Here is a 17,533-nt window from a genome sequence, read left to right as displayed (position 1 = left end):
AAGAAAATACATTTAGGAGCATTCAACATTCATTAGGGTGGAAAGAAGAGCTCAGGATGCAACAGTAGGTCAAAAGGTAATGGCCAAGGATTTGAAGGTGGAAATGGCATGTAAGATGATAGGGTCCAATGAACTGAGGGAGGCAGTACCAGGGCAGATTGTAAGACTTGGTGGTCCTTAGGGCAGACTCACAGAATGGAAGCACAATGGCACAATAGCAAGGGAGAGAGTAAAACCTAGTCTTCTGCCATCTTATGAGAAGAATTGTAGGTAACAACTCCCTGCTTACCAAATGGTATAAATGGTCATGTCTGTTCTGCAGGAGGTGGGTTGCAAGGCTTGGGGCCACAGCTGTTGAGAAAAGGGACTCAATGTGAGTGAAATGGGGGTTCTAGGCTCCTTACTGGAAGGGTACAGGGAGGTGAGGAAATAGTGTCATCAGTTATCATCCAGCCAGAAAGGAAAAAAAAGCAGGAAGCTTAGGGTAAGGAAGAGCAGTCTAATGGCACTTCCATATGCCAGTCCTTCCAATATTTGATTGGGTGGCATGTGTAAGGCACTGCATGAGACAATCAGATGCCCATTCATCTCATCTATTCCCTTCTTCCCTTCTCCCTCTGTCCTCTATCTCATTCCTTTCCCCTTCTTTCCCTTCCTCCTGACATTCCTCCTTCCACAAATAATTAGAGTGTCTACTATTAATCAGTAAGTATTTATTTTAAGACTATGATGTGTCAATCAGCATGACATTAGGCATTAGGGTTACAAAGACAAAAGTGAAACAATACCTGCTTTCAAGGAGTTTACAATCTATGAGCAAGGGGCAATAAATACTAAACACTATGGGACATTCAAAAAAGAATAAGATGATACAAAGCCAGCTACATTTTCAGGCTCTTTTCTATATTAAGACTGGGCTGATTCCCAAGGAGGTAATAGGAGGCCGGGAATGCCAAAAGGAAGTAACTGGCCTTCATTGGTCCACCTCTCTCAAAATAAATCATCCTGTGGAAATGTTCCCTTGCTGACCCAAAGCCTCCCAAGGTGCCATATATGGCTGAAAGAGCCTCACATGAAATATTTCTTTTTTTACTTTCTCAGAGTTTACAAGTACAGCCTGGAGAACACACTGCTAACAATGTGTGTATTTCATTTCCTAATGAGTTTTTTAGAGGAAAGAGGGGGTAGAAAGATGGGAAGAAGCCAAATGACAAGCATAAAAATCAAGAGAAATAATGAAAAAGAAACTAACATATGTGCAGCCCAAAAGGACTATGTACACCACCATGGATTCCCCTAATTGCATAATAATAATGATAATTACCTTGGATTACTCTCATGTATTTTTCCAAAAGACTATAGACATTATTCAATTGCAATCTCTGTAAGGGAATTACACACAGAAACAACAGGAACTCCTTTTAGCAAAATCCCTACAGGACTCTACAACCCAAACTCTGGGAAGACCAGATTTCCCTTCCTTCTTCCCTCCCTCCTTCTCTCTTATGCTAGTACAGAAGGCATTTCCCACTTCCTTTCCCCCAAGGTATCTAGACCAGGATTAAGTCAGGGACCAGCCTATCTATATTAGGAGAGGCTCACCACCAGAAGATCTGGTCACAGGGCAGTAGATTTTTTCTTTTAAGTCACAAAGACTGTCCATTAAGGCTGGTCTCCCCATTAGAATATAAGCTCTTTGAGGGCAGGAACTCTTTTTGTCTCCATTTCTTTGAACCCCGGAGCTTAAATACAGTAAGCACTTAATAAGTGTTTATCGATTGAATGATGGTGAACTTCAAGCATTCAAATTTAGCATACATTAAGCACTTAATAAGAGCATATTGATTGAATGATGGTAAACTTCTTCAGGCATACAAACTCACTGAGAAACCATTGACTCTTTAGTAAAATATATTAATACAGAATAAGGTTATTGTCTCTATTTCTTACATTTGCCTAATATCTAACCTATATGTATAGTCTGCTGTCTAAAGACACACTGTGATTACAAGGGAGAGAAAGAGGGAAAGTGAGAGGGAACTTGGGACCCAAACAAATCAATACAGAAAAGTTATGATCAGCATCTTGACAGTGACAGGGATGGGTAATCAGTGAACCCACTTACTTTTCTTCTTGAATAGAGTAGAAAGATGAAGCACACATATACCTTCTGCTGTTCAGTCGTTTGTAAGGTGGGGAGAGAACAGCACTGTTCTCAGGCTTCTTGGTGATAGCTGCCTCTTCTAACTTGATTCTAGCTCCAGATCAATTATTCCCTGGGATCACAAAAAACTATAAAGTGCAGCAGCAACCATGTACATGGTTTTTCTGCTACGGACCTATGTGCAACCTTAGGAAAGCCACTAAAACTCTCTGAGCCCCAATATTCTCATGCGTAAAACAGGGAGAATGAGATTTTCTTCCCCTATGTCAGGGGTTATTGTAAAGGTCAAAAAATATATGCAAAGTCTTTTGTGACCCCAAAACTGTGATGTACGAATGTAAGCTATCATTATTGTAGCCAGCGCTTTACTATTAACAAGGCCCAATAACTCATCAAATTGTTGTTATTCTTGGTTCTTCATAGTAGCCCTGCCCCCACTCCTGCCCACTTCCAATGCTTATCCCTTTACCCAGTGCTCCACTACTGGGTCTGTGTGTGGCTACCCATTCTCCATCTAGCAAATGTTGTTCCGTTGTTTCAGTCACGTCCCTGACTCCATTTGGGGTTTTCTTGGCAAAGATACCAGAGTGGTTTGCCATTTCCTTTTCCAGCTCATTTTACATAAGAAGAAAGGAAAGCTAACAGGGTTAGGTGACTCGCCCAGGGTCACACAGCTAATAAGTTTCTGAGGTCAGATTTGAACACAAGAAGATAAGCCTTCCTGACTCTAGGCCCAGCCTTCTATCCACCAAGCCACCTAGCTGCCTCATCTAGCAACAGCAGTTGACTTTTTATCCTCCATATGCAAAAGGATGGCCAAGGGAAAGCTCAGTGCTCTTTTTTTTTTCCTCCCAAAGCAATCAGGGTCAAGTGACTTGCCCAGGGTCACACAGCTAGTGTCTAGTGTCAAGTGTCTGAGGCCTGATTTAAACTCAAGGCCTCCTGACTCCAGAGTCAGTGCTCTATTCACTGCACCACCTAGCCACTCCTTAGTGGGGTTCTTTCTTAAGAGCAAAAGGAATAAAAGGTAGAGTCACTCAACCCCTGAGAAGCAAACACAGGAGTCAAAGTCAGCACCCAGATCAAAAGGAGAAACAGCAACAAAAAAGTTGTATGTAAAAAGCATGATCAATGAAATTCCTTTCTTATGTGCAAATGACACTGCTATAAAAAGCACATGAGGCAGCTTTTCAGTAAAAGCTTCACAGGATATCAACCCAAGACACAGCTTGAAAACAAAGACACTTGGTTTCCCACTTAAACCTCTTTCCCTCCTCAGATTTGTCCCTGGTCTTGCCTTCCCCCAGAGCACTGAACATAGGATTCTGCATTCCCCCCAACACACGCCCCCAACCAAAATTTAACAGGTTGAGCCAGCCCATATCCAAGCCTTAAGAAGCTTTAAAAAAAAAACTGAGAGCCAGCACCAGCCTGCATTTCAGAAGTAGCAATTACATCCAGCCAAAGCGAAATTAAGAAATTTGCATGTCATTTATTAATATCCTCCTTGTCAGTTAAACAGCCTTTCAAAAACATGTTTTCCTTCTTTAGAAAGGAACAGATTGTAATTCAATTCAACAAACATGTATTAAGAACCTACTGTATGCAGAGTGCTGTGCTAGATGCCAAGAGAAATAATAACTCATATTTACATAGCATTTTAATGTTTACAAATTGTTTTCTCCACAACAATCTTATGAGGTAAGTAATGAAATAATTATAGATAACATTTGTATAGGACTTTAAGGCTTGTGAAGCATTTTGTACATATTATCTCCTTAGCATGTTTATATATTCACATCTATTACATTTTTACATGCGTTAAATTACCACATCATCTTTAATTCTTCTGCCCAGATAGAATATAAGTCCCTTGAAGGCTAGGAATGCTTATCTTGTCTTTGTATCCTAGGACCTAGCACCATATCTGTCACAGAGTAGGCACTTAATAAATCAGTTAATTGATTTGCAGATTAGGAAATTGAGACTCAGAGATCTTATGTGATTCATTCATGATCACACAGCTGGTGTCAGATCCTAGATTATAAAAAAGACCTCATTCAAAGTCTCGTACTCAGTATACAAATATGAAGATTTTCCATGAGTAATTCTGAACATTGCTGTTTTTCAGTTTAATTCAACAGTATCTGCTGTGTGCAAAGCATTGGGCTAAGTGCTCAAGATACAAAATAAAAACACCAGTCCCTGCCTAAAAGAAGCTTATATTCCACTGGTGCAAGACAATAAAATAATACACACAAATATGGGAGATAGTGTGGTACAGCGGAAAAAACAGTTCAAATCCCATCTCTGATGTTTACTGTCTTGTGACCTTAGACAAGTCACTTAGCTTTCCTGGGTCTCAGTTTCCAGATCTATAAAATGAGGAGGTTAGGAGGTTGGACTAGATAACTGCCGAGATCTCTTCTAATTCTCCATGTTCTTATGCCATGCCATTTAGAGAGGGAGAATGGTAACAAATGGGACCAATAGGAAAGGCTTCATGGAGGACATAGCTTTTGAATATTCTTTGAAGGAAGGTAAGTATTCTAAATGGAGATGAAAAGAGAGTGAATTCTAGGTGAAAGAAAGTGAAGTGGTACAATGGATAGAATGCTGGGTCTAGAGTCAGGAAGACTTGAGTTCAAATCCAGATTCAAGCACTTACTAGCTGTATGAACAGTCACTTGAACTGTTTACCTCAGTTTCCTCAACTATAAAATGGGGATAATACTAGTACCTACCTCACAGAATTGTTGTATGAGGTAATATTTGCAAAAGCACTTAGCACAGGGACTGGTATATAGTAGGGGCTTAATAAATGTTCTTTTTTTAAGGTGAGGGACAACCTATGCAAAGGCAGAGAAAGAGAGACATATAGACAGACACAGAAGAGAAGGAGAAGAGAGAGGAAAGAGAGAGAGAAAAAGAAAGAGAAAGAAGAAGAAAGAAGAGGAGGAAGTGGGGAGGGGAAATCCCAAGCAGCTGCTCATTCAGTTTGACTGGAAAGTAAAGAGTGAATGAAGGGGAGTTATATGTAATAAGTCTGGAAATACTGGCTGGAGCCAGATTGTTATGGGCTTCATATGACACATGGAGGAGTTTGTATTTTACACTAGAATCAGCAGGGAAGCACTAAAGATTGTTGAGCTGAGGAATGACATGGTCAGATACGTGCCTTAGGAAAGTGTTTTGGCAGCTACATAGAAAGTAGATTGCACAGAATAAAGGCTGGAAAGAGGGCAGACAATTTAGGAGGCTATTATGATAGGTAGAGTGGAGACTGTTTTGCTTTTCTATTTGCATTTCCAGTGCTTTGTACATAGTAAGTACTTAATCAATGGTTTTTCCATCCATCCATTCATTCATAGTCCAGGCAAGAGACAAAAGGCTCCTGGATTAAAGCAGTGGCTGGATGAATGAAGAGAAGGCCATGGCTGTGGGATGCGTCGGGGAGGTAGAGTAAACAAGGCTTGACAACTGATTGGATGTGAGTGATAAAGGGGAGAAAAAAAGGCAAAGATGATTTCAGGGTTGTGAACCTGGGTGGTTAAAAGCATAGTGACACCCTCAGCAGATATGGGGAGGTTTAAAGGAAGAACAAGTTGGGGGCTGGAGGAAGAGAAATTTTGTTTTGATTATGGTTAGGATGAATAATCAAAGAATTTAAAGAATTTCAGAGTTCAGAGTCATAGATAAAGCACAATTATAGGTGATGGTGAGATATAAGGTATAACAATCTGTAATAATATCCCCATCTACCATGGTCCCCATCCACCTTTCATAAAAGTTAGTATAATTCTTTCCCTAAAAAGTAAAGAAGTTGTCCTTGAGATGTGATTAGCCCAAGGGGTTAAGTAAGATTCAAGCCCAGTCTCCTTTGATGACCTCTGAGTATAATGTCATGGCTTTCCTCATCACCAAAGGGCATGAAAAGGCCCACCCATGTGTAACGGGGGCCCTTTGGACTTCAAGGATGTCCTGAGAACAAGCAGATCACCATACCCTGTCCTGCTAACCAAACATATTTCAGCTCAGACAGAAAGTGTTTCTATCCATACTTAGTAAAGGAAGCTAGATGTTATACTGGGGAGAATGTTGAATGTGGAATCAGGAAGACCTGATTTCAAATCTGGCCTTAGACACTTAAGAGCAGTGTGACCCTGGGCAAGTCCCTTAACTTTAAAATAAGTGCTATATAAATGCTAGCGAGTTGTAGTAGTAATAGAAGACTATTTGTTGACCATCTTTTCTATGCTTTGACTAAGAAAACCTCCTTTTGTTTTATGTTGAAGTGTTTGTCATTTTGTTCCTGAACTAACATTGGATCAGCCTGTCAGACCCTCCCATTATTCCATCCTTGTGTGTAGCTCAGATGGAATGCAAATATAGGATTCACAGGAATTAAGGAAGATGATGAATTGGGAAGATTGGGTGTTTGTGGAGATATCAACATACAGGTAGATTAAAGTCCCCAAGTGTGACTGTAAAGGTTGAGTGGGAGAAGACTATAAAATTTCTTGAGAACAGAGAGAGAGCCTCAAAGCCCAAAATGACAGAGTTCTGACCTGATTGAATAATTTTTTTTTAAGTTTATTAGGTGCTTTCTACGTACAAAGCACTCAGCTAATTGGTAGGCATACAAATATAAAAGTGTCTCAAGGAGCTGATGTTATAACAGAGGAGACCTCGAGTACATGATGTTTCAAGTCAGATAGAAAAGCTTTGTGTTTCTTGGGGTTGAAGGGCAAGGCAGGTGGCAATGCCAAGGACCTTGGTAGTAACTGGGCCAAGAACCTTGGTAGTGACTGAGCCAAGGACCTTGGTAGTGACTGGGCCAAGCATCTTGGTAGTGACTGGGCCAAGGACCTTGGTATTAAGGACTTTCTTTTCTGGGTCTTCAGTAGCTGTGGCTGCTGAATAGACAGGAGATCACAGCACCTGTAGAAGCAGCTGCCAGCTAGCATCTCCACAAGAACTGATGATGGCTGGAAGCTTGGAGAGTGGTTTTTCTGCCCTGGGCTCTTAGGCTCAGGGGGCCTGGGCTGCCTCCATTATGTTTTGAAGGAAAGATGTGGCAGTGGTTTGGTGAGGCAGCATTTACTGAGTAGGCAGGGCCCATGAATCTAGAAGGGAAGAAGTGACCAACCCCATAAAATCGCTGTTGCATAGGAAGTCCACATCTCAATCAGATGGTTTCAGATCATCCACTTAAATGATTAAAAAACTGTGATCTACAGTAAAGAAAGTTGCCTTTCCTTATTGAGATCCAATGGAAAGCCCTTTGAAATATATGCCAATATAGTCTCCCATCTACATAAATCACAAGATTTAGAACTGAAAGAGACCTTAACCCAAGGGGCTAAGTAAGATGTCCTGAGAAATCACCTACTCCAGCTTACTATTTTCCTAGTTTATGAAGAAACTGAGACTGACAGAAGTTTTACAGCTCCCTCTCCACCTCTTCTACACTGTTTTACTTTGCTTCTTACAAAAGATGATGGTGGAAAACCCACCAGACTGAGAGTCAGAAGACCCAGGGTGGTTTTTGGTTGGTTGTTTGTTTGTTTGTTTATTTAATTTATTTTTAGTTTTCAACACTCATTTCCCAAAGATTTTTAATTACAGATTTTCTTAAGACCCAGGTTTTAACACAAGTTTTATCACTAACTAGCCATGAGGCATTGAAATTTATTGAGTAGAGAAGTTATATAGTCATCTGCATTTAAGAAAAACCCCTTTAGCAGTTGCATGGAGATTGCTATATTGGAGAGAGTAGATAATTGAGACAGATTAGGTGAGAGGTGATAAGGAACTGAGCTAAGGCAGTGACTGTGTGAAAGAAGGGATTAGAGTCAAGAAAATTGTGGAGATAGAAAAGGCAAGATTTGACAACTAATTTAGATATGTGTGGTGGGGAGGTTGAGAAAGGAGCAAATGGTGATGACTTTAACAAAATTAACAAATTTCAATGGGGGAGGAGGGAGACAAAGAGTTCAGTTTTGAACATATTGAGCTGGAGATGACTAAGGGACATCCAGTTTGGAAATGGAGCTCCAAGTCTCGTTTCTTCCTATGCCCCTTTCCTCTTCTCTATCTTTTCTCTTCCTCCAGTAGTAGGGAGACCAGTGGGTATGAGCAGGGTTGGGGTGGGGGAAGAGCAGAATCAGGAATAGTGATGGATAACCTTTCTGAGTCTGTTTATTCTATCTCAAGTCAGGGACAACACTGAAGAGGAAAATAGAGCCAGGTTATCAGGGTCAAGTGTATCAAGATTTTTAGGGAAAAGGACCATCTATTTATTTATTCAGCATCTACAACAAATATTTATTGAAAATTTCAAAGCACCTCTCAAGCTGTGGTGGATATAAAGATGTGACAGTAACTGTCTCAGTCCCCAGGATGTTGACAGTCTAATAGGGGAAAAAAAGACCGATACAGGAAAAGAGAATAAGGCAGAATATTCTAAAAGGGCACATGAGTTCAGAGGTGGTGATCACTTCTGACTGGGGTGGGCAGAAATGATTTTTGGGAGGAAGTAATGTATAAGCTCTGCCTCAAAGGATGAGAGTATTTTAAAAAGCAGAGCTCGAAGGTAGCTTTCCAGGCAGAGCAAAGGCATGGCTGAAGAAAGGTCCAAGATGTGTTTGGGAAATTGCAAACATCCTGAACCATTACTACCAAGATCAAACTCAGAATTTCACAGCTTTATTGGGATACTCTGCTATTAGGATTGGCAGGAAGCCCTGGCTTTGTGCCCACAAAGGAAGACGCCAAAATGCATCTGGAAATTCTGTCCTGAGGACAAAAACCACACCCTTAAACCAGAAAATTTACTGGAGAAGGAAAAACCCATTGGAAGACAGATACAGCTCAGAGAATAAGACACTGAAGTACTTTGACTTTTGCACCTTGTAGAAATGACTCCTCTCTCAGAGAAAGATGCTTGTTTATGAGGATGGAAATCTGAACACCAAGCTCTAAGTTGAAAAAGCCAAGTCAAATGAATCACAGAGCTAGTAGGAACCTCAAAGGCATTGAGTCCAGCCTCTTATAATACAAATGAGGAAACTGAGGCCCAGGGAGGTTGTGACTTGTGCAAGGTCCCACAAGCAGTAAGCCTCTGGAGGCATGATTTGAACCTGGGTCCTGTGGCTTTAGTCCCAGAATTCTTCCCACTATACCATGTAAACCATCTAGAAAATGGTTTGACTTATTTCAGGCAAATTAGCTGAGACTCAAAGGAAGCCAGAGGAGCCAGAAGGCAGTGATGGGGGGAGGAGGGAGGATTCCAGACATGAGGGATAAGCCAGTGCAAATGCCCAGATTTGAGAGATGGCATGTCATATGCAAGGAACAGCAAGAAGGTCAGTATTGCTGGATTCTACAATATGTGGAGTCTACTGGTTCTCAGTCTCCTTGACAGTATGAACTGTCGCTATACATCGTTATACCCTCCCACTGGTTCCCAGTTAGCATCCTTCATATACTAGGTGCTTTAAAGTACTGTTTTTAGACAGCACAAGTATGACACAAATGAGCCTAATCTTAACAAGAAGAAAATAAAGAGAATAAATTGATCATTTCCTAGATTAGAAGCAATGCTTTCCTTCTCAATTGGAAGGAAGAGATCATTTATCTCTTTATTATTTAGTCCGAAAAGATGAATCCTTCTACAAAAAGGAGGATCTTTTAAACTCAAAATTCCTTCTTGTGATTGATTTCTTACATACTTAAATGTTATTGCCCTCCACATATTCTCGGATCCAGCAATCCTGGCCTCTTACTGTTCCTTATACATGACATGCCATCTCTCAGCTCTGGGTGTTTTCACTGGCTTGTCCACCATCTCTGAAATCCTCCCTCTCCACCCCATCATTGCCTTCTGGGTCCCCTGGATTCTTTAGAGTCTCAGCTAAGATCCCACCTTCTACAAGAAGTCTTTTCCAACTCCTCTTAATGCTGTACCTCTCCACTGTTGATTAATACCAATTTATTCTATCTTCTTTCTACATAGTTGTTTTCATGCTATCTCCCCCTATGACTATGAATTTCTTAAGAGCAGGGAGTCCTTTGTCTTTCTTTGTGTTCCCAGAATTTACCACATTGGTTAACACGTAGTAACTGATGCTTAGGAGATGCTTTTTGACTGACTGACAGCCTGCAGATGAGGAATGTGAGATTTGAAGAAGTAAGAAGACTTGCCCAAGGTCACACAGGTAACGAGAGACAGAGGCAGAATTCCAATTAAGTACCCTTAACAAGAGCAAGGACTCTTTCCACAGTAACATTAATTCATTTTTTGTTATATATGCATATATGGGTAAAAGACTTCTAAAATGCTAGTTTTAGGATCAAAGAAGATAAGTATATGTGAAAGAAATTGCTTTTAAAAGTTGAGAGTTCATATTAAGCTATTATAATGTCTTATTTACAGGTTATTCTTAGTGGCCCATAACTTCAGCTGAAGGAAAGCTACATGTAAAGAATATCAGGTTGGGAACCCTTTCCATGAAATAATATCCGATGGTATTCCCAAACAGACCCCTGGGTATTCTCAAATGTCTATTTCTTTGTGCTCTAACCCATGTCAAGTTTTAATATTGTGGATCTAAAGGTCTCACAACCATGACTCAAGCAACAGGAAACAATTTCATTCCTTGGGCCAGACCTCTAGTCCTCTAAACCCTTCTATTTAATTAAACTTTTATTGGGTTTAATTTCTGCAGCCCCTCTTACAGGAATCCTCTATTTGAAAAAGGCAAACCGGCTGAGCCAAACAAGAATTGATCTAATTTCCACTTCTAAGTCCTATGACTAATTCACTTGGGAGAGGGTGAGTTCCGTCTAGGTATTTTTATTTGTTTTTCAAAACCTCTTATACATAAAGTGTCTATAACAGCCATGAAACAGAAATGGAATTTCTAGAACTTGCTCAGTCCCTGACTATTCACTGACAACAGTGGCTGCTTGAAACACCCACGCACAACTCATGATACCATTTCTCTTTTACCAGTGATTTCAGCAATAGTGGGAAAGATACATTTTCCTACTCAAAACACCAATGGGTATGCCCATTTTCCGGTCCCTAGTGGTACTCCTTCCTTTAATCCAATGTTTTCCTCTCTACCCTGACCTTAAGAAGATTACATTTATTTATCTATGAATGTGGCAACTTATTAACTTATCTTGTCAAAAGCTTTTCATCAGCTGCCAATACAAATATTACTGTGTAGCTTGAAAAGGAAAAACGACAAAGATGAAGACAACAAAGTATTTTCCATTTGTGTCTCAGTGAGAGATTTTTATTGAACATGTATACCCTCCATTTCTGTTGATTTGGGAACTCTCTAAAGAGATTCTGAAAAAAAAATAGCCTATTTTCTTTAAAATCCAAACAGAAGGGAAGATTGAAAATTCGGGTCATTCACCCAAGGCAGGGGATCAAAGGTACCTTTTTTTTCTTTTTAATTGTAGTAGATATCACTGCAAGTTGCTTTTTAAAACGCAGCCATGTATGTGAAGATCTCAATGGGACAAAGTCAGGCAATGAAAAGTAGGGGGGAAAGGAGGTTACCTTGAGCTGTTCAGCTGAGGACACCTAGGGGCAGTGCTGCAGACATGTTATGATAATAATTTGACATTTCTATAACAAATTAAGCTTTATGAAGGGACAAATAACTTTGAATGACCTAAGAATACTGATCAATGCAATGACTAACCATGCATGAATCCAGAGGGTTAATAATGGCAGAGCAGTGATGAACTCAAGGTGCAGATTGAGGCATATATTTTTGGACATGGCCAATCCAGGAATTTGCTTGACTTGACTTTGTATATTTGTTAGAAGGGTTTTATGGGTGCTTTTTCCCCAACAGGAGGAAGAGGTAAAAGGAGAGGAAATAATTAGTGTTAATTGAAAAAAAAATTAATTTTTTTAAAGGCTTAAGAAAACACTAATATAAAGGATACCTTTGTAACTTTAGCAAGATAACATTGTAATCCTCACAATACTATCTGTGAGGTCAGTAGGAATGCAACTGAGAATCAGAGAGGTAGATAAACTTGTTGGTGAGTGAAAATGCTGGGACTTGAACTCCTGTGCTCTGCCTCCAAATCCAGTGCTTATCCTGTTACACCATGTGAAGGAGAGGGGAGATCTCCTAGAGGGATCAGAACCTGTGAAAAAAAAGGAGTTGAAACAGAAATGAAGAAGGAGCCAAGATGGCAGATCTGAGGTCACTGATTTGATGTAGAAAGAGTAACAATACAGGAAGAAAAGGGGGGAAAAATTGTAAATGCTTTCTAAGATGCTTTTGTTCAGAGGCAGGAAAAAGGATGCCCTCTAGAAAGTCTGATGTTACAGACTGAAGAGAAGAGCTACTGATAACAAGGAAGAAATTCAGAAAGAATGGGGGCTTAGAACATTAATTCAAGTAGCTATGAAAACACAACAGGTTGCAAAAATCTGAATTTAGCACTGGTTTGTTACATTGGTACATGTGGCACAGACTCTTTGCATACTGAAATCACTTTAAAATACTTGTTTTTGAATAATTTAGGTTGGTACCATTGCCAATGGCAGTCATGGCACAATCATTTGATTTAATTTTATGCCAAACTAAGTATATACGAACTATACTCATGAGATTTCCCATGAGACTGATCTATACCAATGTACCAGAACTTGTTGTTCAGTCATTTCAGTTGTGTCCAACTCTTCATGACCTTATTTGGGGTTTTCTTGGCAAAAATACTAGAGCAGTTCATCATTTCCTTCTCCAGTTCATTTTACAGATGAGAAAACTGAGGCAAACAGGGTTAAGTGACTTGCCCAGGGTCACATAGCTAATTGGTATCTGAAGCTAGATTTGAACTCAGGAAGATGAGTCTTCCTGACTCCAGGCTTGGCACTCTATCCACTGTACCACCTAGCCACCCCAACAATGACAATAAGTTCTGGTACATTTGTTATAGATCAACACCATCTGTGAGGTCAATAGGAATACAACTGAGAATAGATATAACAAATGTACCAGAACTTACACATCCAAATGTGTTTTCCCCCTTCAATGAATCCCCTTGGGAAGTTATGCAATAATTCAAATTATTCTGTCATCACTTTAAATATTTTGAGAGATTCCTTTTTTAGAATTATGTGTGTGTGTGCCCATGTATGTTACTAGATCCATGCTTTTACTGATGCAGGGAGTTCCTAGAAAGGAATTCCTTCTATTAATTATCACCATCTTTGTAACTTCTAGTCTTAGAAAGTTGGGTTCTAAGAGTTATGTGACTTGGCCAAGATCACACAGATAGTATACGACATGGGCAGGACCTTTAGCCATGTCTTTCTGCCATAAAATTATAATAAAGTTGTAATTTTATAACAATTTTATAAAAATAACATTTTGGCATGGAAAGCAACCTCAAAGGTCATTAAAGGTTAACCTTTCCATAAATAAGAATCCTTTCTATACTATCCCTGATGGTCAAGCAATCTTTACCTGAAGACTTCTAATGCGAGGGAACTCATTACCTTCTGACACAACTAACTCTAATTCTAAATAGTTATAATTGATAAGAAGATTTTCCATATATTAAGCTGAAATTTTCTTCCCTATAACAGCCAACCACTGGTACTACTTCTGCCTTCTAGGGCCCAGCAAAACAAATCTTTCTGCTATATAACAACTCTTTAGTTAGTTTAAGGGATATTTCCCCTGAGTCTTCTCTTCCCTGGGCTAAACATCCCCAATTATTTCAAGTGGTCTTCATATTATGAATGGTTTCAAGTTCTTTTGCAGTCCTTTCCCTCTGAATACATTCCAACTTATTAATGTTCTCCCGTAGATCTAGCACCCAAGAATGGAAACCAGATCTCAGATGTAGTCTTAGCAGGGCAGAGTGGATCAAGATTCTACCTCTCTCCTCCCAAACACTATGCTTTTTAAAAATACAGTTGAAAGAATCACTGTTGCATTTTTTTTTTTTTAGCTAAACCTGGACCTTATCTTTGAGTTGCTGGCATAGCAGAAAGAACACTTGCTCTGGAGTAGGGATTCTTTGCTTTTTGGTCACACGACCCCATTTGGCAGCCTGATGAAGCCTATCTTTCTCAGGTTAATGTTTTCAAATTCATAAAAGAGAATACAAGCCTATATCAGATTGCTTGCCATCTTGGGAAAGAAGGAGGGGAGGGAGAAAAAAAATTTAGAACTCAAAATCTTATAAAAGTGAATGTTGAAAATTATTTTTACATGTAACTGGAAAAAATAAAATACTATTTAAAAATAAAAGAGAATACATAAGATTAAGAAGAAAACCAAAGGTTATTTTTTTCCTCATGTGCGTTGATGGACATCCTGAAATATATCTGTAGTATATGAATCCTAAGTTAAGAACCCCTGATTCAGAGCAGAAACAGGAGAACATTTTATACAGCAACGAGGTGGTAAAGACAAACAGCTTTGAAGTATTTAGGACCTCTGATCAATATATGACCAACTGCAATTCCAGAGGACTCATGATGAAATATGCTAACCACCAACTAACAGGAAAGTGAGAGACTCAGACTGCAGCTTGAGACATAGTTTTGTTTATTTTTTAAATGGTCAGTGTGGGAATTTATTCTATATGACTATATATGTTTATAACAGGGATTTTGTTTTTCTTTTATTCTAGACGGGAATGGGGAGGAAAAAAGACAAGGAAGAGAAGGCAGATTTGATTGATTAAGAAATAAAATTTAATTCCAAAAAAGAACCCCTGCTCTAGAATAATAGATTCTGTGTTCAAATTCTGACTCTGAAGTTTGCAACCTATTTGGCCTTGGTTAAGAAAATGGTTAAAATAGATGGTCTCCGAGGCCCCTTCCAACTCTCTCTATATAAGGGATATGGTCCTACAATTTTTATTCCCTCTAACACACAGAAGCTCTATAACAAATACCTAGTTTGCTTTTTTGGGGGGAGGGCAATTGGGGTTAAGTGACCTGACCAAGGTCACACGCTAGTTTTTATGTTAAGTGTTTGAGGCCACATTTGAACTCACGTCCTCCTGACTCTATTTACTGCGCCACGTCACCACCTCTACCAAATACCTAGTTTCCCAAGACCATAGGCCAGCTCTGTTGACTTCTCTTACGCTTTCAGTCCTTGAAAACCTTCGAGTGTTTCTATAGAAATGTTACCTTGATACACCCACTGCATCAACACATAGAGTTGATTTTCTTTTTAAACCAACCATAATGCTTTGTATTCATGCTTGCCTGAAAGAATCAATGCTTCCTCCTAGCCTGTCAAAATTTGGGAGGGACACCAATTTTGTCATCCAGAATGTTAGCTATCTTTCTCAGTTTTATGTCATCTACACATTTAATCAATTTGCCATCAATGGCTTTATTGAAAGCCATTGATAAATAATGTTGATCCTATGTCACTCCTCTAAACACCTCTAGTCAAGTTAATGTCAAGCTGTTCACCATCACTCTTTGGGTTTATCTGTTCAACCAGTCCTGAAGTCACCTAACTGCACTCCCATTTAATCCCCATTTCTCATATTTTATCTCACTATAAGCCTTCGCCAAGTGCCTTCTTGTCAGGTAAACAATATCTATGACTGTTCCTTGATCTAAGAATCTCAAAACCCTGTAAGACAAGAGGAGATGAAATTAGCCTGCCATGACATGTTTTTAATGGATCCATGCTAGCTCACAGTGATCACCATGCAGACCCCAGCACTGACACAGGAGAAGTGTGTGTACACAAGAACACCCTCCCGCAGAACATGGACCTTTGGGCGTGCAGACCAAACCACTGGACATAGCAGAGGCCTATCCTTGATTCTTGCTGTGATCACTTTATTCATGTCTTGATTCCTTGGAGCTGGTTCTGTTTTTGTTCCCACTAATCTGCTACTCTTCCTTACTTCCCTGCTCCCCTCCAGACAGATTTTCCAGTTATGATGAAAGCTCCAGAAAAATACCCAGTTGATCTGTTAACATCCTCTGAACTATAATTTGACTACTGTTGCTCTCTCAACAGTCTGCAATACTCAGAAGTCATTCCTTTAATGATATGCTGTGGGGTTTTTTTTCCCAGGAATTGGTATGCGCTCACAAGCTTAAATTATCTACCTTCTTTTTCATTTTCTGAAAATCAACATAATGTTTGCTCTTTTCCAGTCCTACAATATCTATCATCCTTAATCTCTCACTTACCTTCAATCTCTCCATTTCTATTGACTGTTTCCCTGCTGCCTACAAACATGTTCATATCTCTCCCATCCTCCAAAAATGCTCACTTGATTGCTCTCTACCCAATAAATATCACCCCATAGCTCTTCTCCCTGTGGGAGCTAAACTCATTGGGAAAGACATCTAGAGTAGGTGTCTTCACCTCCTTTCCTTTACTCTCTTTTTAACTCTCTACAATATGACTTCAGACCTCACCATTCAACTGAAACTTCTCTCTCCAAAGTTGTTAGTGATCTAATGGCCTTTTCTCAAAGCTCATCATCCGTCTTGACCTCTCTTCAGCTTTTGACACTGTTGATCACAGTTATCCTTAAAATCATCTCCCTAGGTTTCTATCCCAAAAGAGGAATTCCAAATATTTTTTTTGAGTAAAGGCAGCATCATTAGAATGCATGTAAAAACCTTTCCCTTTAAAGAGGACAGCTTTCATTTGGTTGTATAAATTCTGCTATAACTATTTATAAAAACACTCATTTTATAGTATTATCTCATGGTACTGTTGAGGTTTAGGGGTGCTCAAGACCCCAAAATACCAACATGCCAGGTCCTGCCAAATGAATTTGACTCAAGCCTTCTCTCAGTCGAAGTAAAACAAAGTTTATTAAAGACTGTTAAGGAGCCTAAGTATTTGTGACACTTATATTGACAAGCAGGCCGGAACAATCTGACACAGACTGAGTCTGAACTAGATTGAATCTCAGCACCTTCATGGAGGCAAGAAAAACTGTGGGAGGGATCTAGGAGTGGTCTAGAGGAGAGATTTGGGGAGGGTCTTGAGGAGGAGTCTAAGGAGGGTCTTGATGAGACTGAGGTCAGACTCCAGGAATGGGATTAAGGGTGGGAAACAGCTGAAGGCTACCTGGAGATGACAGACAATGGAGGGCTAGGTGAGTTTAAGGGTAACAGATTCGGCTATAGATATTTTGATAGGATCAAGGGTGAGAAGTAGCTGGACAATGGGGGGCTAGGCTAGGTTAAGAGTAACAGAGATTTGTGCCTAGTGATAATGAAAGGCTTATGGCCTCAGTCAAATGCCTCATCAACTGGAAAGATTCAAGGAGAGTTCAAAGGGTTTCCCAGAGCCTATACCCCATCAGTACCAGTGAAATAGG

Source organism: Petaurus breviceps, unplaced genomic scaffold, assembly GCF_028583685.1.
Source record: "Petaurus breviceps papuanus isolate PSGF00001 unplaced genomic scaffold, PetGlider_PUasm1.0 90778, whole genome shotgun sequence".
Lineage (NCBI taxonomy): Eukaryota > Metazoa > Chordata > Mammalia > Diprotodontia > Petauridae > Petaurus > Petaurus breviceps.
This window is presented reverse-complemented; position numbering follows the sequence as displayed.